This window comes from Carcharodon carcharias, chromosome 20 (genome assembly GCF_017639515.1).
Source record: "Carcharodon carcharias isolate sCarCar2 chromosome 20, sCarCar2.pri, whole genome shotgun sequence".
NCBI lineage: Eukaryota > Metazoa > Chordata > Chondrichthyes > Lamniformes > Lamnidae > Carcharodon > Carcharodon carcharias.
The window spans coordinates 106,243,023-106,262,643 of NC_054486.1; the positions used below are offsets into that span (position 1 = coordinate 106,243,023).

Sequence of the window (19,621 nt, forward strand, 5' to 3'; positions counted from 1 at the left end):
GGAAATGCAAGTGAAATGCTGCTTCACTTGAAAGGAGTGTTTGGGTCCTTGGACGGTGAGGAGAGAGGAAGTGAAGGGGCAGGTGTTGCATCTTTTGCGTGGGCATGGGGTTGTGCCATAGGAGGGGGTTGAGGAGTAGGGGGTGATGGAGGAGTGGACCAGGGTGTCCCGGAGGGAGCGATCCCTACGGAATGCCGATAAGGTGGGTGAAGGGAAGATGTGTTTGGTAGTGGCATCATGCTGGAGTTGGCGGAAATGGCGGAGGATGATCCTTTGAATGCGGAGGCTGGTGGGGTGATAAGTGAGGACAAGGGGGACCCTATCATGTTTCTGGGAGGGAGGAGAAGGAGTGAGGGCGGATGCGCGGGAGATGGGTCGGACACGGTTGAGGGCCCTGTCAACGACCGTGGGTGGAAAACCTCGGTTAAGGAAGAAGGAGGACATGTCAGAGGAACTGTTTTTGAATGTAGCATCATCAGAACAGATGCGACGGAGGCGAAGGAACTGAGAGAATGGGATGGAGTCCTTACAGGAAGTGGGGTGTGAGGAGCTGAAGTCGAGATAGCTGTGGGAGTCGGTGGGTTTGTAATGGATATTGGTGGACAGTCTATCACCAGAGATTGAGACAGAGAGGTCAAGGAAGGGAAGGGAAGTGTCAGAGATGGACCACGTGAAAATGATGGAGGGGTGGAGATTGGAAGCAAAATTAATAAATTTTTCCAAGTCCTGACGAGAGCATGAAGCGGCACCGAAATAATCATCGATGTACCGGAGAAAGAGTTGTGGAAGGGGGCCGGAGTAGGACTGCAACAAGGAATGTTCCACATACCCCATAAAGAGACAGGCATAGCTGGGGCCCATGCGGGTACCCATAGCCACACCTTTTATTTGGAGGAAGTGAGAGGAGTTGAAGGAGAAATTGTTCAGCGTGAGAACAAGTTCAGCCAGACGGAGGAGAGTAGTGGTGGATGGGGATTGTTCGGGCCTCTGTTCGAGGAAGAAGCTAAGAGCCCTCAGACCATCCTGGTGGGGGATGGAGGTGTAGAGGGATTGGACGTCCATGGTGAAGAGGAAGCGGTAGGGGCCAGGGAACTGGAAATTGTTGATGTGACGTAAGGTGTCAGAGGAATCACGGATGTAGGTGGGAAGGGACTGGACAAGGGGAGAGAGAAGAGAGTCAAGATAACGAGAAATGAGTTCTGTGGGGCAGGAGCAAGCTGAGACGATCAGTCTACCGGGGCAGTTCTGTTTGTGGATTTTGGGTAGGAGATAGAAGCGGGCCGTCCGAGGTTGGGCGACTATCAGGTTGGAAGCTGTGGGAGGGAGATCCCCAGAGGAGATGAGGTCAGTGACAGTCCTGGAAACAGTGGCTTGATGTTCAGTGGTGGGTTCATGGTCCAGGGAGAGGTAGGAGGAAGTGTCTGCGAGTTGACGCTCAGCCTCCGCGTGGTAGAGGTCAGTGCGCCAGACAACAACAGCATCACCCTTGTCAGCGGGTTTGATGACAATGTCAGGGTTGGACCTGAGAGAATGGAGTGCAGTAAGTTCAGAGAGAGACAGGTTAGAATGGGTGAGAGGAGCAGAGAAATTGAGACGACTAATGTCGCGCCGACAGTTCTCAATGAAAAGATCGAGAGAAGGTAAGAATCCAGAGGGAGGGGTCCAGGTGGAGCGAGAATATTGAAGATGGGTAAAAGGATCCGTTGAACTGGGAGAGGACTCCTGCATGCTTCGATTGAGAGTGCAGCTACCCACAGATAAATAAATGGCAGTTAAAGTATCACAGAATAGCACAGCACAGAAGGCTATTCTGTCCACCAAGTCTCTCCGAGGCATTTCTCCCCCATTTGGCCCACTGTGTTGTTACACATAAAAGCAAAATTATTACATAGAATCTACAGCACAGAACCAGGTCATTTGGCCCAAGTGATCCAGACAAGCCTCCTCCCACATATCCCTTTATTCCCTTCTCCCTCATGTATACATCAAGCCTCTTTGGCTTCAACGACTTCATATGGCAGTGAGTTCCACATTCTCACCACTCCTCCTCCATTTCATTTATGCTGTACATGTGCCCCTTTTCTGGACTCACCCAAAACAGATTTGCCATGTCAAACTTATCGAATTCTATTCATAAGTTTCAAAACCTCTAACAGTCCTCCTCAGAAACGAGTTCCAGTTTCCGGGCCTGCTAATTTATCTACTGTCAAAGGCATCAAAGCCTTTAATGCATCCTCCCTGACAATATTTATCCATTCAATATTTCACACTCTAACTATGAAGGGAATCTCACAGGCGCTTGAGGACATCACAAGATCATGAAATGTGCTATGTAAATTCAGGCTCTTTCTTTTAAGGTGATTGTGTGGCTATGCATTTGATACAATGCTGATGAGAGTTGTAGAAAATAACGTAATGGTCAAGCCCAGGAACACGTCAGTAGAAAGAGATGATAAGCATGAACAGAAAACAGCATGATGGATGATGCCAAGTTTATGACCAGGCAGGACACAGAAAAGTCAGGGTAATAAATGTGTAACGTTAATGCAAGATACATTTTTAGCACTTGTAGGCTGATGCCCAATGACAGTAATCCAAAGGAGCAACGTCCATGCTAACAGTTCCCGCTTTTGTGAACGAAGCTGCATGATAACATTAAAGAGTCTATTTGTAAAACCTGCACTTGCAGATTATATGTGCATGTCAACAACTTGTTCCTCCTAACTTCAAAATGCATTATTTTGTGCTCTTTTCTTTCTTGCTTTTAAAATCAAGACTGGTTGTATTTTTTTACCTGCTCTAAATCGTTCATCCCTCAGGACCACTACTATGGAACTTCTTGGCTTCCTCTGCTGGCTTTTAACATCCAAGCCACAGTATCACAAACCAATAGGCTGGATTTTCAATCAGGGGTCAGGAACCGAAAATGGGGACTATGTTTCAGGTCCTGACTCTGCGCTTTAGGCATGCCCACTGCAAATTTTCAGTACTCTAGCCAATTAAACTGCAGCGATTCCAGAAGGCAGCTCACCACCACCTTCTCAAGGGCAACTAAGGATGGGCAATAAATGCTGGCCCAGCCAGTGAAGCCCACATCCCATGAATGAATGAAAAAAAAGACCGGGGAGCAGGAATCATCGTTCAATCAGGGACAGTGGGTAAGCTCCCAACGCTGAAGGGCCAATGGGAGACCCTCCCACACTCAGTGATTGGCAGCCTCACCGGCCAGGGTGGGAGCTAGCAATCAGAACATGGAGACTGCAAGGGGCAAGCAAAGGTAAACTTTTATTGTTCAAAAAACCATAGCTGCCTGGCCATGATTCTGGAGGGGCAACTCCTCCAGGGGACAATCAGCCCCTCGAGGACGCCAACAGCCGTTATGTGTTGGAGCAGTGGTGGGGGGGTGGGGGGGAAACCGTTGCTTTATGTTTCACCACCCACCCCCCCAACCACTGCTCTGATCTCAACACGTTAGACTGGATCTTGGGCTGCCTGCATTGCTAACTGGAAATTCCAATCAGTTCAGGAATGGAGCCTTATTAGGCCCATCATTTACAATAACTAGCCTTAAGCTGGCTAATCACCACCCAACGGGCAGCTGATCCATGGCCAAGCAACCTTCATTGAAAATGGCTCTGGGTTGTGAACATGGCGGTGAACCAACATGGAAGCCAGAAGAGCGCACCTGCCTCCAATCCTGACCTATTTAAAAATTTATCTCATTATTTCTTAGCATGAAATCATAGAATGATACAACAGAGGTTATTTAGCTCATGTCTCTGTCAGATCTTTGGTACAGCTATCCAATTAGGCCATTTCAATACTTTCCCCGTAATCCTATCATTTTTCCATTCAAGTATTTGGCCAATTTCCTTTTGAAAGTTACTACTGACTCTGCTTCCATCATCTTTCAGGTAGTGCATTTCAGAATTTCTCAACTTTTTGCATAAAAAATGATTTCATGTTGTTTCTGGTTCTTTTGCTAATCATTTGCTAAGTTTGGTGGGATCCTGCATGGTCTTGACCCTTTCCTTATATTTCTTAATAAAACTGACGCAAAACAGAACAAAACTGCAAAGACTGGTACCAAAGCTCTGGTGCATAATGACTTATATTCAGCAGGAGAACAATAAAAACACAGCTCATAAGATTTAATTTTGCAGCAACGGCAGGAAACTGTGTTTTAAATAATACATGCTGTCAAACATAAATGTTAAAAGATCTATACAGCAATTCACTTTCATCCTCACTTCACAGGGCCTCAATATTACATCTGTTAAGTTACAGTGCAGGAACTATGCAATGATTACTCATTAACCAAATGGTAATTTCTGGATAATCAGACTTACATAAGAAACATAAGAACTAGAAGCAGAAGTAGACAATTCAGCCCTTCGAGCCTGCCCCGCCATTCAATACGATCATGGCTGATCTCATTTCAGCCTCAACTCCAATATCCCACCCTCTCTCCACAAACTTTCAACCCGTTACTAATTAAAAATCTGTCGATCTCTTCCTTAAATTTATTCAGCATCCCGGCATCCACTGCACTCTGAGGTAGTGAGTTCCACAGATTCACGACCCTTTGAGAAAAGTAATTCCTACTCATCTCTGATTTAAATCTACCACCCCTTAACCTAAAACTATGGGGATTATTTCCATCCTTCCAAACCTGCTTTTGTATTGGTCAGATTTTAGCCACAGAATATTCCAATACCAGTTACTTCAGAACAAAAAAAGATATATCCTTCAGGGTAATCCTGATATAGAAGCTGAAAAATGTTACAAGCCGTGCCTGAAAATCATCCTACTGCATACTACCCTATTCTTCCAACTCGCCCCTACTTCTCAGGACAATCATTGGAATTGTTGGAGGAATAATGCAACTGCAATTATTAACCTTGCTCTATTCAAAATGTCCAAACAACTGATAAAAAAGAATCAGATGTGAGGATACTGACTGTGGTCTCAGTGAAGCTCAAGCTCTGGATCCTCTCCCATCCGCTGAACAATGGTGGGGCACCAAGTTGCAAAGAATTAGACGGAATGAATATTGACACTTGCCATCTGATAACGCACACAAGTGTTATGCCAGTCACTCAAGCCCAACCCAAATGTTAGTGTCATGTATAGAACTTCAATGCATGCATAAAATTACACATTACACTTCTTCAGTGTAATACAACACCGATAGCCAGTATTGTAACGAAACACAGCCACTAACATTCCACAGAAATACAATGTTAAGAACCACAGAGTTGGGCCCGTCTAACAATTACAATCAATAAGAGTTGATTGCTCAAATTACACATTTTAGGCTAAGTGTTGGTTTGCAAAGCAACAATTTACTTGTACCTCTTTTAATTTAGTATACTGTAGTTGCTGCTCACAATGTGGTCTCTTCCATATTGGGCAGGCCAAATGCAGATTGAGTGATGCTTTACAGAACATCTCCGCTCGGTCCACAAGCATGATCCCGAGCTTCCGGTGGCTTACCATTTTAATTCACCACCTTACTCTCATGTTCACATTTCTGTCCTCTGCCTTCTGCAGCGTTTCAGTGAAGCTGAACACAAGCTTGAGGAACAGCACCTCATCTTCCAATTAGGCACTTCCTAGACTTGATATTGAGCTCAACAATCTCAGAGCATAAACTCTGTCCCCCATCTTGATGCAGTTTTTTTGCCATGTGCTTGCTTTTGTTTTTTGAATCTTGTTTTTCATGTTTTTGCTCTCAAACAGGGCTTACCATTAATCTGACATTTACACTCACTCTGAACAAATACTTTGTCTCTTTACTACACATTTCCTTTGCCTTTTATTCCATGACAATTTTGTCAATTAATCTCTCTTGCCCTCTACCGTATCTCCCAGACCTTCCCTTTTGTTCTTCCTCCCACTCCCCACTTTCGACAGCAAAAAAACTCATCACATTTCTACCCTCCTTCAATTCTGAAGAAGAGTAATATTCGACTCAAAACACTGACTCTATGGTCAGAATTCTTCCGTCGGCAAGTTGGGGATGGGGCCTGCTCGCCGACGCGAAAATGACGCAGGATGACATCGGCATCCCACCCCATTTAAATATTCAGGAAGGCGGGCAGACAGCGAAATCAATTGAGGCCATTGACAGGGTAGTTAACCCAATTAAAGGCCCTGCCCGTCCAACCTTAAGGCTGACGGGCAGGCCAGGAGCCCCAGCGGGTTTCTGAAAAAACATGAAACCTCATCCACTGGCAGGATGAGGTTTCATGTCTGTTTTTAAAAAGATTAATAAAGTTTTAGTCATATATATTAACATGTCCCATCTCGTGTGACATTGTCACATGAGGGGGACATGTTAATAATTTTTTTAATTTTTCTATTTTTAAACTTTGAAGCACTGTCAGTGATCTCCCTGAGACAGCACTTAGTCTGAGTGAGATGTGCGCTCTTTCGCACGCATGCGCGAAAGAGCACACTTTGACAGTTGGGGAATCCCTCCCCCCACCCTGCCGCACACGCTTCCTGTCGGGCAGCCTGCTAGGCGGGCCTAAATTGGCCCGCCCACTCAAAATGGCGGCAGCGATCGGATCCCTGCCCGCCGAGCCGGTTGAGCCCGCCCGCCCATCAAGGGTAATATTCTGCCATATTTCTCTCTCCACAGATGCTGCCAGACCTGCTGAGTATTTCCAGCACTTTCTGGTTTTATTTCAGATTTCCAGCGTCCACAATATTTTGCTTTTATTATTATGCTGGATAATTATTGTCCTCTCACTTCCTGAGAGCACAACTACAAATCTTGTTAATTATATCAGGTGGTGTCACTAAATGCAGCCAAAATCAAAATGATTAAACACAAAAGGAAGACAAATAATTAACATGTGCATTAAGCAAACTACAATCATCTTCCCCCAACAATAATGAAAGGTAAATTAGCAATATTTACAGCTTCCAGAGGATATTAGACCCACCTCAAAGAAATAATTCTCCAAAGCTCTTCTATAGGCAGTAATGGCCAAGTATTGATGTAATAAGGCATCATTTACATACCCATTACACCACCCCCAACTCCCTAAGCTGAATGCTGAGCAATCGGCAGCCTGCCAACTTAGTTTTCCAATCAACAGTAATAAAAACAGAAAATGATGGAAATACTCAGCAGGTTGGGCAGTATCAATGAAAACTTAGACTTAGGACTGGTGTAGGTCATTCAAAGGTGTCACTAAGCAAATGGGGATATACAACCAGCCCGGCAACTTGTGAATGTGGAACTGAGCCACAGACTATGCAACATCTCCTGCAATGCCTATCGTTAGAGGAATCCTGCACTGTTGCTGATCTTGCTGAATTCAATAACAAGGCGCAAAAATGTGTCCAATTCTGGCTGGGCCATGTATAGACTGTCCGTGGACATGATAAGAAGAATGAAAAAAAGAGTTAACTTTTCAGGTTTTTAATTTCAGATTTCAGCAATTGTAATATTTTCCTTCTCCAGTCAATAGCTTCTTCAGATGATCTCCAAACATGGGGAGAGATAAAGACAACTCACACTGAAACCAGGCAACTTTACATAATTTTTCTGCAATACAAGTGGAGCAGCTGCCATTGCATGACCAGTTAGAGATACAACTCACCACCAAATGTGGCTGGCCCCCTGAGGCATTGTGCATCATATCTGAAGTAATGAACTGAGGATAGCAATGCAAAGAACAAAATCAGGAACACTGCAAGTACAAACTGGCCAGTAATACTTGAAAGGGCAGTAGTTCAGTCAGTTATTAATGGTAACAGTTCCTTTTTTCCAGGTACTCTCACTTCAAATCTGCTGTCATCATCTGCATCCTCAAAGAAACACTTTTGACCTCTTTGTCTTGGGAACTGCCACTCTATCTCAACCTCCCTTTCCTCTCCAAAGTCCTTGAACATGCTCTTGTCTCCCAACTCCAAGTCCATCTTTCTTGCAACTCCATGTTGAAGCCCTTCCAATCAGGCTGAATGGCCTACCCCTGCTCCTAATTTTTGTGTTCATATGTATGCTCACCCCCCACTACCACAGCACTGAATCAGCCCGCAAAGTCACAAATGTCATCCTGCGGGACTGTGACCATGGTAAAGTATCCTTCGTCATCCTTCTCCGCCTGTCTACAATCTTTAGACTAGTTTGATCACACCACCTTTCTCCAAACCCTCTTTCCCATCATCCACGTGTGTGGGACTGTTCTAGTATGGTTCTATTCAGTAGTAGCAAGAGAGTGACCTGCAATAGGTTATATTCCTGCTCTACAACACTGCCTCTGGCGTCCCCTAAGGATCTACTCTTGGCCTCCTGCTAATTGTCATCTCCTTGTTGCCCCTTGGCAGCTTCATCTGAAAATATAACTTCATGTTCCAATGACGATATGCTGTTCCACCTAACCATCACCTCTCTCAAACCTTCTTGTCTAACATCCAATATTGATGGCCAGAAATTCCCTGCAACTAAATATGGGAAGACTGATGCCACTTACTTCAGTGCCCTCCACAAACTTCACTCCCTGCTACCGACTCTACTGCCACCTTACCCCCACCACCAAACCCACCCCCAGCCACTGTCTGAGTGGCTGAACCAGACCGTTCATAATTTTACAATCTTCCTTGATCCGAACAGCTTCCGACCACGTAAGCACTCTATCACCAAGACCAACTTCTTCCACCTCCGATACATCACCTGACTGTGACACTGCCTCAGCTCACCAGCTGAAACTCACATCCATACCTGATACCTCTAAACTTGATTATTTCAATGCTCTCCTGGTGATGTGTCATCTTCCAACCTACATAAACAGAATAAAAAGATACAGCTGGAACACTTTGCGTGGAAACTACTTGGAAGTCAGTAGCACTGAGGAGCTGTTTTGAAATTAAACCAGCTTGAACCAAAAGACCAGCCTGGATTAATTCTTCCACCACAACCTCTCATTGTGAGCAACTCTCTGCAGTAGGATACATTTTCCATCTCCGCCACAAGATTTAGACCCAGAACAGAAAATTCCGCCTAATGTCAGTGGTAGGAAAGATAATGTATTCCTTGCTCAAAGACATAACAGAAAAACACTGTAACTGAAAACATAATAAAGTACTAGTTTCAAACAGGAAATTCATACTTGACCAATATTAATAAATTATTTGAAGAACTAACAGAAAGGGTGGATAAGGATAATTCAGAAGTTGGAATACATTTAGAGTTTTTAAAGGCCTTCGATAAGGTACAGCATAATTAACTCATGGCTAAGGCCAGAAGATGTGGAGTCAGGGGTTAAGTATAGAATGGTAGCAATCTGACCACAAACTGACAAAGTGGGAAGTAGTGCTCCACAAACATTGGTGCTGGGACTATTGCTGTTCACCATTTACAGTTAGACTTGAGAATCATGGTATAATTTCAAAATTTGCAGGTGTCAGCAAATTGGGAGGTGTATCTAATACAGAGGAAGACTGTGGCAAAACACATAAAGACATTAATAAACTTGCAGAATGGGCATGTATTTGGCAAATGAACTTCAATATAGATGTGTGAAGCGGTATGGGCACTCCTCACAAAATGTGTCTGAATCAGGTGGAGGAGCAGAGGAATTTTGGGCACAGATACTCAAATCAGTAAATGTAGCGACACAGGTCGATAAGGTGACAAAAAAGCAAATAAAACACTGGGGTTCAATTCCAGAGAGATAGAACTGAAAAACAGAAAAGTTATGCTTTTTCGTATAAAACCTTGGTTAGACAACAACAACTTTATTATATAATCAACACCCCAAGGTGTTTCACAGGAGTGTTAGAAAGCAAAATTAGACATACAGCATCATGGGCAATATTACAGCAGATGGTCAAATGCTTGGTCGAAATGGTATGTTTTAAAGAATGCCTTAAAAGAAGAAAGAGAGATGAGGAAGTTTAGAGGGGGAATTATGGAGCTTCTGGTCTAGGTAACTGAAGGCAAGGCCACCAATGGTTGAGCGATTAAAATTGGGGTTGCTCGAGAAGCCAGAAATAGATGAGTGCCGATATCACAGAGGATTGCTGAAAAAAAGAGACATGCCAAAGCTTTTCATCTTGCACTCATCAGGAGATTTCAAGAATACCAATATAAAAGGAAAACAACAATGTATACTTTATTGGTAGAGTGCTGATTGGTTGGTAAGTGGACTCTGATTGGTAGGGGTGTTGCCATGGAGAATGCACCACTGATGGCGACTGACAGTTAACTGCCAATCATTGTTTGAAATTTAAACCAGGCAACTTGACCCTGATTGGTCAAGATATTGCCCTGAGGAATGAGTCAGAGAATGGCTGTCACTTATTCTGTTTAGCTGAAACAGGCACAATGTGTGTACATGTTCTTTCTGTCTGCAAAGAACAAGGCCCTGTGTATTAATATATGTAGCTTCCAGTAGACACAAATGTGCCACACTGGTGCGAGTAAAGGACAAGGGCAGCAAGTTTAGGATGACACATGCTTGGCAGTACAATGAGCAGTTCTGATATCCATATTGTAAGCTGAATAGAGAACAGAACTGTGGCTCAGTGTCAAATTTTGTTTGAAAATGCTTCCATGAAACTCCTTGGTTTTTTAAAAGAAATGGCAAGGCATTATATAAATACAAGTTGTTACTATTGTCATGAAATTCTCCTTTGTGTAAGTTATTTCAAATTTCAGACTGATTTATGATTGAATATGAAATAAACCATGTATAATGTTCAAAATAATGTGAATTCAGAACTGCATTCACTAAATGTCACTCTATTCAATAGGTTTTGATAGCTCACCTCTTCCCAGTGTTTCTTTGATCCCAAGATTTAAACTCAGAACTAACTTAGACCATTCCATAGTGATCCAAGGAGCTGGCAGTTTCATGGACAGGTTCAGGAAGGGGAGAAAATTAATTTTAGTTCCAAAGAACTCTGCCTCAGAACTCTAGAACTGTGTTTGTCATTATTTTTTCTACATTTCAAATAAATGCTTTTCTTCAGAGGTGCACTTCGTGCAACAGCTCAGTGATATCTTGTAGACTACAATTTATTTTATTCATTCACGGTATGCAGGTTTCGCTGGTTGGGCCAGCATTTATTGCCCATCCCTAGTTGCCTTTGAGAAGGTGGTGGTGCTTTCTTGAGCTGCCTTCTTGAACCGCTGCAGTCCATGTGGTGTGGGTACACTCACAGTGCTGTTAAGAAGGGAGTTCCAGGATTTTGACCCAGCGACAGTGAAGGAATGGCGATATATTTCCAAGTCAGGATGGTGAATGACTTGGAGAGGAACTTTCAGATGGTGGTGTTCCCATCTATCTGCTGCCCTTGCCCTTCTAGAGGTAGTGGTCATGGGTTTGGAAGGCGCTGTCGAAGGAACCTTGGTGAATTTCTGCAGTGCATCTTGTAGATGGTACACACTGCTGCTACTGTGTGTCGGTGGTGGAGGGAGTGAACGTTTGTGAATGTGATGCCAATCAAGTGGGCTGCTTTGTCCTGGAGGGTGTCAAGCTTCTTGAGTGTTGTGGGAGCTGCACTCATCTAGGCAAGTGGGGAACAAGTGGGGCACAACCTGCCACATAATTTCAGCTTTTTAGAAAGGCAAAACAAAAAAAGACAATTTGTGAGATGCTTTTTGTTCCATATCAAAATTTAGAAAGTTATTTTTCATTGCTTGCTTTTCAGCCCTTTGAGGATACTAAATCATCCCATTTTTTGTCTCTTTAGTACGCTACAGTTTTATCAGTGAATTTAACTCTTGCTGTGCAGAGTCCAGCAGCCGGCAAGACCTGGTAAAAATGTGTCTTCCTAGAGCAAATCCAGGTAAGTTAACTTTTGTCTCAGGCATTCTGTTTGTGAATCCCTGTAGCCTTTAAGGAAAGATAATAGTAGCCAAAATAGGTAACAACATAATTATCTTCTTTAAAAGGCAAATTAAGTAAACTGTTAAACTGAATAATTGAGCCAGTATTTCCTATTTGGAACCAGTTTACATATTTGTTTGATTTATCAAACAAATAAGTACACAAAGAAGACGCAATACATACAATCAACTGATTCAAATCACAAGCTGCTTTGACTGCAATTTTTGAGGACTGACATAAGTTTCATGTATACCAAGTGTTCAACATATTTTTTAATAGTTGTAATACTGAGAAATACAAAACAATAAGCCAAAAAAAATCAGAAAAAGTGCAAGACAGGTTTAACTCAGATTCAAGTGCTTCTAGATGGCTCCTGCATGACAGCTCCTTAATTGAGCTCTTCTCTTTCACAACTCTATATTTGCCCATCTTTTAGCCATTCCACCCCATTATCCTCTCTTCCATTGCTTAATAGCTCTGGCACTAATTCTGCGTGCAATTTAGCCAAAAATACTAGTTTAAGCTGCAAGTTTAAAGCTATCTGTGCAGAGCCCATTGCCCTTCCCTCAACCCTGCTTACTCTGCACTTTCACAGCGTTCTTTTCAACAGCTTTTCAACTCTGCTTAAAGCAGGCTTCCCAGACTCCTGGATTCCTCTGCCATCAGACCACACTCCTGTTCTGGATTAAATAAGCATGGCACAACTGCATACCTTCAACATACGTCCATTTATTTTTTTCTTTGTCCTACACCAAGCTTTCATTAAACCTCTACTTTCCTGTCACCTTCCCAGTTTTGATACCTTCTTACATAAGCCCACACTTCCCTCTGTGCCTCTCTCAATTCTCCAAAGGGCCCATCAAGACATATCCTTTACTCCTTATGAGCAGCATCACCAACTGCCCATCCTCCTCCCTCGCCAGCCTATCTGCCCAGTGTGCCAACTGAAATATGGTCTTACTAACCCCTTTCCATCCCACTCACACCTCCTACCACCAACTCTGGAACATTTTCCCATGTTCAAGATGTTATATAAATATAAGTTGTAGTTGGATTAAAGTATCCAATGTAACATTATCACAAATATAACTGGCTTTGTTAGCATGACCGACTTTGCAACCATTTCAATTGGTTAACATGAGAATCAAGTTCACTGTGGCAGGCAGACAGTGGAGAGAGGTCATGGCGGGGTGAGAAAGCTTTACTGGTCTGGGGTCTGGTGTCAGCATGACTCACTTGGCTGCACTCTCGCACTCTCTTGCACTGAAGTTTGTGGGTTCAAGTCCACCCCAAGACTGGAGCACAAAAACCTAGGCGAACATTCTCAGGAGTGCTGCCCTTTCAGTCTACCCTCTCAAGGTAGATGCAAAAGATCCCCTGGCACTATTTTGAAGAACAGCAGGGGAGTTACCCTGGTATCCTGTATTTATCCCTCAATCAGCATCACTAAAGTAGATTATCTGGTCATCATTACATTCTGTTTGTGAGAGCTTGCTTTGCACAAATTTGTTGCCACGCTTCCTAAATTACAACAGTGACTTCAAAAGTACTTAATTGGTTAGAAAATGCATTGGGGTGTACCAATGGCATGAAAGGAGCTATATAATTTTTTTTAACTAATGCAAACTAGTTTCATGGGCGAGAGAAACTTAACTGTCAGATTTCAAAAACTGAAGTGCAATCAATCAATGATTTCCTAGCGAAGGCCCATGATCTCAATGTGCCCTTTAGTAGGCACGCACTTGACAGGCCAAGTGGCCTCCTTCTGTTCAATGGGTGAGGTTTTAACTATTCAAAACCCACCCACTTACACAGGGTGATATTGGGGTCCTATGATTTGAGACACTGACACTCCAGCCCATTTAGCCCAGGCAACTCTTCTATCTGAGTTCATATTTTCAATTTACCATTTCGTCTTAGAATTTTGTAGAGTTTGCAACTTGAAATTAATTCCTCTCAGTGCTGTGGCTTCTTTGATGGATAAACTCTAAATCAATATACCAAGGTCTATTAATTGCTTGAGGTTTATGCAATGGAAAATTCAACATTCACCTAATCTTTACATACGTACCTCAGCGGTCCATAATAATAAAAGTCGGCTATATTCACATATGAAACAGTAGTAATTGTATGGTTGTTATTTCACAGCTGCAATTATATAGCATTTGATCTAAAAATAACAACTTTGCTAAATCAGGGCATTCTCTTTTCAGTATGACCAGAGTCAAATGATTTAAAATACTAAGCGGCGATGAGACTAGATTAATTGCTTGCTCTTTCTAAAGGGAACCTTTAAGCAAGTTATCCCACTTCCACCAATACTGGCACATCCCTGTCTGGCCTTAGATTAAAAACAGAAAACAAATATTATGATCCCAGGATGAACACCTGCTCAGGATCAATAGAAAAAAATCCATAATGACCTGAAGGAACAGCAGATACACAGTGTGTTCATACTGTAGGGGGAGGGGGAGAGCAGAGTGGAAGGGGGTGGAATAAGCCTTGTTAGAACTTTTCTGATTTTCCAGTGTGAGTTGGTCAAGGGATACAGGTTATTGGAATACTCTGTCAGTTCCTTATGTTGCAGTTGATAAACATTACCAGCTCCAATGAGGCAACATGAATTTTCACTGCAACGTAATCACCTGTCACAACGAGAACTAGGACTTTGCAGGCAGTTACACACTTCAGTTTAACTGCCATGCATGCATCGGTAAATATAAAAGCAAACATCAGCCACAAAAGCACAAAGCTGCTTCTAGTTAGCAATATCGTAATTAGGGGTCTATTTGGTGTATTAATAGCAATACACCACAGGCAAAACCTTGTTTATTCCAACATATAACCCTGTGCAATATATTTAATTAATTACCTCAAACTGCTTCCACCGCTACTATCAAGATAGACCTATAACCATCAGTATTTAATCCATGTGTTTTTAAGCTGAAAATGCTATCTTGGGACACAACTCAAGTCAAAAAATTCCAATTGCACTGGGTGTGTGAATCAAGAGGGTTCATAATGACAATTGTACGCAACTACCTTTGCACTTGCTGAAACCTTTGTGACAACACTTGGGCTGTTAGGTTTCATATTCAAAATAACAAATTTAGACCATTAATTCAGGCCCTCAAGTCTGTTCACCATTCAGCTCATGGCTGGTCTGTACTATTGCTCCAAAACCTGACAAAAATGCGTTGTTCTCAGACTTCAAAGTTTCAACAGGCTCAGGCTTTCCTTCTGGTGGAAAAACACCTTCTGATTTCCCTCCTAAATGGCCTAGCTCTAATTTTAAGATTGTTCCTCCTTGTACCTGATTGCCCCTCCCCCCTCCAACCAGAGGAAATTGTTTCTCTGTATCTACCCCATTAAATCATTTATCATTTTAAGCATTTTAATTCAATCAGCCCCTCAACCTTCTCAACACTTAATTATTACATTTTGGCCTGGGAAATATTACATTTTACATTTACCCAATACCATCCTGAAGATAGAAATTACAATACTGCTGCCAGAACTGTGGGAAGGTCAGCTGCAGAACTCAACCAGCAAGATCTGAACATAACATAAAATTAGGCTAATAATCCGATGTTAACATTGAGTTATCTTTAGGCATCAGGAAACAGTCTTCCCAGGCCTGAATTTTAGTCTTGGCAGGATGCGTGATCTGTGGGCCTGGGAGTGGCCAGGAAACAGGCCACTGCCTGCGATCGGCCCCTAACCGCGATTTCACGCTGGCAGCCCAATTAAGGCTCATTGGTTGGGAAGGGCCGAGTGGGGGCAGGGCCTGTCTTCCAACGGGTCCAATGGCGGCCGGTTTAACAATGGCCCAGGCTGCCCCTGGAAGGCTGCCACGGAAGAATGTCTGTTCTGCGTTAGCAAAATGGTGGTGTCGAGTGCGGCTGGAGATGCCAGGCAGGAGGACAGGGCGGGTGGGCACTCGGCCCCCTGGTTTTCAGATGAGTCCCTCGGGGTCCTCCTGGAGGAGGTGGCTACCGGGATGGGCACCCTTGTCCCCAGAGATGGGAGGAGGCGGCCACTGCACCTCACAAAGATAGCATGGGAGGAGGTGGCAGCGCTGTTTAGTAGCCATGACATGATGTGGCGCACATGGGTGCAGTGCCAGAAGATGTTCAATGACTTGCTGCGCTCAGAAAGGGTGAGTACCATGTTGGCATGAGTCAGTGTGCAGAAGCGGTAAGGTGTGGCCGTTCCCCCTGTGGACCTCAGGGGTGCTAGAGTCTGAGTGCCAACTGTCAGTGATGCCGAAGCTGGTCAAGGGGGTGAGCCCTGGCTGCTAGGACTGAGCACCTTGCGGCTCAAGGGCCATGATTCTGTCGTGCCCTGCGAGGCGTTCCTCAACTGGGGTTGGCCAGGCTGCAGTGGCGCTGCAGGTAGAGAGTGGACTAATCAATGCTCCTCTGTTCTTTCAGAAGACAAGCTATAACCAATTGGAGAAGTCACGGACAGGCGGAGGCCCCCCCAACCTGCTGATGCTCACCAGGTTCGAGCAGGATGCCCTTGGGTTGGAGAGCCAGCACGTTCCATGCGCAACTGGGCATGGAGAGGCAGAGGTGCCAGACAAAGGTAACAGCGCAGTGCAGAGTTTTGGTTTGTGCAACCATTCTCATGCCGCTCTTCATTGAGGGGAGCCTCAAACCTGGAGTCCCCATTGATCATTGAAAGAAGATGGCACAATGATGCAGAGCTCCACTGTCTCACCAGGATGCCTGGCATGCACAGTGACAAAGTGTTGACTTTAACTAATGACATGTCCTTATTCTCCCTTTTAGATTCATCAGCACACACTCACTTTCTGGACCTTGAAGGGCCACCCCTGACACTGGAGGACCACCGGGCTTCATTTGCACCTGTGCCACACCCGCTCTCTGGACCAGGCACCTGCGCAGATGCCAGCACCTCAGTGGACATTAGATTGGCGGCTAGAATGTTGGTGCACTTTGGTGAGGGCACTTCACACTCGCTTGAGGTGCAGTTGGAGGCAAAGAGTGACCAGGGCGATGGTAGTTGGAGGACTGCTGGGGCCCAGGACGATGCTCAGTCGAAGGCAGATGATGAGCCTCTGGAGTCGTCCTTTAGGCAGCAGATGCTGGATGTCCAGCAGGATGAGTGGGAGGATCTGGCAGAGATCCATGAGGATCTGCGTGCCATGGTCTCTGTTGTGGAGGAGTCCATGAGGAGCATGAGCACTGCATTGACCCTCATGGCTGAGCACACTGCCTCCTCCATTGGGAGAGTGGTGACTCTCATGGAAAGGCAGCTCCAGGAACAGAATCAGGGGTTCCTGGTGTTGCACTCGTACCTGCAAGTCCTCACACAGGCATTGACTTCAGGTGGTCAATGCCAGTGTAGGAGATGGATCAGGCACCCACTATCCCAGCTAGATGCCCATCCATTAATGGTGAGCAGGGAGGTCCAGAGGAACCTCATGTTGGCGCAAGACTTGCTTGTCGTCTCTGCGGGCTCCTCTCAGGGTGCTCCGGATGATGGCAGCAGCGCCTCCGCCCGTGACCGCCGCATCTGATGAGGGTCCAAAGACTGGGGAGATGCCAGCCATGGTACTGGCCGCTGCCTCCCAGGCGGGGCCAGCACAGGCTCCACTGGCCAAAGGATGATCGCCAAGGTTATCAAGGCCAACAAGGCTGTCGCCAATGCCGGTGCCAGTGAAGGGCTGGGTGGGGGCAGTGGGTGGGGGTGGTCACAAAGACGTAGCACTCGGAAATGTAAGCACCATGAGCAGAAGAGGGACAATTCACATGTGATTTTTGATTCATTTATGTTTGGTTTATATGTCTGCTGATGTGGACTTCAACACCAGTAATAGTAACGTCATTATGCTTTCAAAGTGACAATAACATCAAACTTGGTTCTTCTTTCTGATGCACTGCATACCAGTATGTAATACTGGACGTGAGTGGCTCGCTACTTTATTGCAAAGGAAATGAGTGGACTTTGGGTGCAAATGAAAGGGTCATTTTGGACATCCGGGATAGAGGTGGCACCTGTGGCATGAGGTGGAAGCAGATCTTTGGTAGCCTAGCTGAAGGAGCATTGGATCAAGGCATCCACGGTGTCCCTGCCTCCTTGGAGGAGGGCCTCCATGCTCTCAGCGTTCTCCTCACCCTGCTCCTCTTCTGATTCACTACTGGATTCATCATCTGTGGCCTGTGCAGCTGTATCAAGATCCCAGTGCCAGATTGTGGAAAGTGCAGCATGCAACCACTATCAGTGACACCCAGTCTGGGGGGTATTGTAGTGCACCCCCTGAACAGTCCAGATGCATCTTGAGAAGACCTATGGTCCTCTCTACCATCGCCCATGTGGATGCATGACTCCAATTGTAATACTGCTCTGCCTCTGTTCTTGGGTGCAGGAGAGGGGTCATGAGCCACTTCTTCAATGGATAGCCCTGGTCACCCAGCAGCCATCCATCCTGTTGGGCTGGAGCACTGAAGAGTCTCAGCACCTGGGAGTCTCTCAGGATGTAAGCATCATGGAAGCTACCAGGGTACCTTGCACAGAATTACAGAATATACATCCTGTGGTCACACACTATCTGCACGCTCATGGAGTGGAATCCTTTCCCGTTGACGAAGGCACCTGGCTGACCCGCTGGCGCCTTGATGGCCACATGTGTGCAGTCAATGGCACCCGCTGCAAAGCATCTGGCTCCCTCAGACTGGCTGGCCTTGTCTGTACAGTAAATAATAAAGGTCAGTACCCGCCTGAACAGAGCTTCTGTCACCAGCTTGACGCAACTGTGGACAGCTGATTGGGAGACTCCACACAGATCCCCCTCTGAACCCTGGAAAGAACCCTAGAAGTTGAAGGCCACTGTGACCGTCAGAGTCACTGGCATGGGGTATCCACCCACACAGTTGGAGCTGATCTCAGGTCCAATCATCTGACAAATGAAGGTCATGGTCTCCTTTGAGAGGCAAAGCATCCTTCGGCATTGGACCTCAGACATATTGAGGGAGCTGCATCGCCACCTGCAAACAAACCCTGACGACAGGTTAGTGGTGTCTTCTGAGGCCCCTTCCACCTTGGACTTCCTGCTGACCCTGTGCCCCTTGTGCCTACATCTCTCCTCCCACAGGTCTCTCCCCCGGAGGCTGCATTGGGACACCTGACCTCCTCTCCCTTCTACCCCTCTCTTCCTCCTCAGAGGTGGTGCCATTGGCAGAGACCACAATCCCCATTACCAGGGTAACAGAATGCTCTCTGATACCTGGAAGGGTTCACATGGTCTGAATCCTCCGGGGGCCTTGGAGACACCAATAAATCCTGAAATGAAACGTGGAAATACTAATAATGAAGCCCCAAACAGAGGTGAAACTGCCAAGTATCAATAAGCAACCAGCAGCAAACTATTTCCAAAACTCCTCAGTAGTCACACTGGCAATGCTGCTGGCCCTTTTTATCCCACCCTTGGATGAGGTTTTCGAAATTGCCAGCTGCCCGCCTGCCCGTTTTGCTCATGCAACGAGTGCAATATCACACAGGCAATGTAAAATACAGCTTAATTGCCTTTTTAATGGCGTTAACTGGCCTTGTAATTGATGGCGGGTGCGGCTCTGATGCCCGCCGACCGAAATGTCATGTGAGTACACGATGACATCGGGATGGTTACCCGACATCATCACGTGCTATTTTATGCTCGATGGGTCAGGCCAGCACCCCGCGCCCGCCTGCTCAGCAAAAAATCTGCCCCAAGTGCTTTTTGTTTTCCAAGGCATTACGCTACTTAT

At 45.2% G+C, this 19,621-nt stretch overlaps 1 protein-coding gene across 4 annotated transcripts in view; it reads right to left on the reverse strand.

Annotated features, from left to right (window-relative positions):
• The window catches only part of LOC121292658 (ribosomal protein S6 kinase alpha-5), a 220,891-nt gene that overhangs the window by 179,671 nt on the left and 21,599 nt on the right, over positions 1–19,621 (reverse strand). The gene's annotated exons all lie outside the window — the stretch shown is intronic.